This window comes from Diaphorina citri, unplaced genomic scaffold (assembly GCF_000475195.1).
Source record: "Diaphorina citri unplaced genomic scaffold, Diaci psyllid genome assembly version 1.1 scaffold1450, whole genome shotgun sequence".
Classification (NCBI taxonomy): domain Eukaryota; kingdom Metazoa; phylum Arthropoda; class Insecta; order Hemiptera; family Psyllidae; genus Diaphorina; species Diaphorina citri.
In genome coordinates this window covers 64,712-68,521 of record NW_007378876.1, presented here as the reverse complement: position 1 = coordinate 68,521, position 3,810 = coordinate 64,712, and the positions used below count along the sequence as shown (strand labels likewise).

General features: G+C 42.4%; 1 protein-coding gene across 1 annotated transcript in view; it reads left to right on the top strand.

Moving 5' to 3' along the window:
- Positions 1–3,810, top strand: part of LOC113470227 — a 26,284-nt gene that overhangs the window by 575 nt on the left and 21,899 nt on the right. The gene's annotated exons all lie outside the window — the stretch shown is intronic.

The following is a 3,810-nucleotide window of genomic DNA, read 5'->3' as shown; positions in this document are numbered from 1 at the left end:
TATTTGTACTTGAATACTTGATCTATCCGAGTTTTCTATCAGATAGTTTTGACTTCCACATCCAAAGTTTTCTGAAGTTTTAATTTGAACTTGGCGCTGTGACGCACCACTCCCTACTGACACGTTCAAAAGTCATAAACTGAGTTCCACTTGAGCAGTTTTTAGCGTTTACATACTGTAAAGTTGCTCTATTCTGTCATATTATGCTACGAGCTACAATTAACCCATTTTCTGTCTTGGAACGAGAGCTTTTCTTGAGCAGCCAGATGCTACTGCCACTTATTAAAGCCATTAAAAATAGAAAGTGTGTACCTACCTTGTAGCTACATGCTACATACCTATGTAGTATCTACCAAAAATGAAAAACTGAACGGGACGCCGGGACACCCCCTGAAATTCGGGACTGTCCCGGCCAATTCGGGACGTTTGGCAAGCCTATGTAGATGGTACCTGTACCTGCGTACACCCTACACCACTAAAAATTTTGCTAGTTAAAAACAAGGAAGTTTCGTTCGTCTCCTTCTTCTTCCTTCTTCTCCTCCTCCTTCTTTTTCTTCTTCTCCTCCTTCTCCTTCTTTGAATACCTACTTGAAAATCTCGAGTGAAAAAAAAATCCAAGTAGGTAGGTACCTACCTACATATCTATCTACAGCCAAGAACTTTCTTTAACCAGCAGCTTTCCAAAAGTTGCTATTTAGTGCGTCTGCCTTGTAAGCGCTAGGTCGCGGATTCGATTCCCGCCCGGGGCAGATTTTATCCTGAGGGAATGGGTTTCGTTCTCGGTACGGCTGGCTTTCTCCTATCCTGTATTCCTTCTCTCTTCGATTTCGGGACGATTATGGCCCTAACGGTTACAGTTCCCTCTATCTAACCTCTTGTATCCTGTATTCCTTCTCTCTTCGATTTCGGGACGATTATGGCCCTAACGGTTACAGTTCCCTCTATCTAACCTCTTGAAAAAAAAAAAGATGAAGAATCGGCATGCTAGTTAGGTATTTAGGACGAATGAGAGAGAGAGAGCAGAGGGAAGAATGGGGGATATTTAGGACAAGAGAAAGTTGAATAGAAAATAATAATAATAATAAATACTTGATCCTTTGTATAGCCTTTGTTATGTTTGCCCTTTGTTATTGGAATAATAGAGAGAAAGAGAGAGAAAGAGGGAGGAAGATGAGATTTTTTTTCTTTTTTTGTACACCGCCCTGTTAAAATGTTAAATGTTAAACGAACTAGTCCGTACCTACTCCAAACTCCACACTTTTTACTTCACAGTCCACACGTAGAAAATATTGACAATCGCTGCTCTTGACCACTCAGCCACAGAGGTGGGTAACAGAAGGCCCCTGGTCCCCTTCTATCCCTGATTTCACGCCTGTCTGAGATTCTGACACAGGTCTGACCCGAACAATCCTACTAGTGCCCGTATACCAGTAGTCGATTCCAACTATACTCGGTACTCTAGTCAGACCAAGATAAGAGAATAGGCCCCTCGTACCCTTCTATCCCTGATTTCAGGCCTGCCTGAGATTCTGACACAGGTCTGAACCGAACAATCCTATGGCTCTAGTGCCAGTATATCAGTAGTCAATTCCAACTATACTTAGTGCTCTAAATAGTCAGACCAAGATAAGAGAATAGGCCTCTGGTACCCTCCTATCTCTGATTTCAGGCCTGCCTGAGATTCTGACACAGGTCTGACCCGAACAATCCTATGGCTCTAGCGCTCTAGTGCCAGTATAGACAGTATATCAGTAGTCGATTCCAACTTCCAACCATACTCGGTACTCTAAATAGTCAGACCAAGAGAAGAGATAGGACCCTGGTACCCTTCTATCCCTGATTTCACGCCTGTCTGAGATTCTGACACAGGTCTGACCCGAACAATCCTATGACTCGAGTGCAAGTATATCAGTAGTCGATTCCAACTATACTCGGTATAAATCCGCCCCGGGCGGGAATCGAACCCGCGGCCTAGCGCTTACAAGGCAGACGCGCTACCAACCAAGCTAACTAGGCTGGCGCCCCAACATCTTTGTTAACATAAATATGTAGCAGCGATTAACTTAGGCCGACTGTAATGTAGACGAACCTCCACAGAAGATAGTGGGTATAACCTGGGTTTTAATATGCTGACAACAAAATGGAGGAGTTGCACAATAGGCCTCTGGTACCCTCCTATCTCTGATTTCAGGCCTGCCTGAGATTCTGACACAGGTCTGACCCGAACAATCCTATGGCTCTAGTGCCAGTATATCAGCAGTCGATTCCAACTATACTCGTACTGTAAATAGTCAGACCAAGAGAAGAGAATAGGCCCCTGGTCCCCTTCCATCCCTGATTTCACGCCTGTCTGAGATTCTGACACAGGTCTGACCCGAACAATCCTATGGCTCTAGTGCCAGTATATCAGTAGTCGATTCCAACTTCCAACCATACTCGGTACTCTAAATAGTCAGACCAATTCTATTCTAGTTGACGCTGGTCAGCAGGTTTCCATATAGGGTCAATAATGTGCTCACTAAGTCACTTGCAGAGGCGTGGAGTGATGTTTTAAAAGGGGAAATTATAAACCCAGAGAGAGATATTTATTTATTATATTAAACGAATAAACAATCTGCCAGCCTGTCACTGGTTGATCAACACAGCAAAACAATCATTCCTTTGGAAATCTTCATTATCCAGTAGGTATCCTGATCTTGTGGTCCCAAGCCGAAAACAATTGTTTCGCAACAGTTGTGAAACACATTTTTCGTTGAGCAACTTTCAAGATGAAACCTAATACACACTAAAAGACAAGAAAAATGTTTCAGATATAATTCTGAAGAGCAAAAAAAGTTGCTAGTTTGTTGCGAAAACATTTCTGGATTGTTGAGAAACAATGTTCTGATCAAAATGTTGCTGTGTACTAGACACTAGAATCCAGCTTGATAGATGGTAACTTTGTGGAGGTCCATATTGATAGAGAGATACACATGTGAAGCGTATAAGTTATTACTTTCTATTACTACAGTATAGCGGAGCTATACTAGTAATGAAAGTATTGCAATCGGTCCAAATTTTCAAAATCGGGAAATGGTTGGAAATATCCGTTTTGGGATCCCCTGATGTCAAAAAAGTGATTTTTAGCCCATGGTCTGTACGTAACGTACGTACGTACGTAACGTACGTACGTACGTAACGTACGTACGTACGTAACGTACGTACGTACGTAACGTACGTACGTACGTAACGTACGTACGTACGTAACGTACGTACGTACGTAACGTACGTACGTACGTAACGTACGTACGTACGTAACGTACGTACGTACGTAACGTACGTACGTACGTAACGTACGTACGTACGTAACGTACGTACGTACGTAACGTACGTACGTACGTAACGTACGTACGTACGTAACGTACGTACGTACGTACGTACGTACGTACGTGCGTACATACATACGTACAGACCATGGGCTAAAAATCACTTTTTTGACATCAGGGGATCCCAAAACGGATATTTCCAACCATTTCCCGATTTTGAAAATTTGGACCGATTGCAATACTTTCATTACTAGTATAGCTCCGCTAAACTGTAGTAATAGAAAGTAAAAAATCTGGTGTGAACATCACACGACTTTCCTTATCCTATTGAATGATGCTTATTTGAGTGTTCTTTTACCCTAACTTTTACAATATCTCTAACCGTTTTGTCGCTATAGCTGAAAACCGCCAAAAAACGGTCGAAATCTGTCAAAAGCGGTCAAAATACCGCCAAGCGCAGCAAACATCTCAACCAAACGTTTTGTGTTGCATCCTTATCACATTT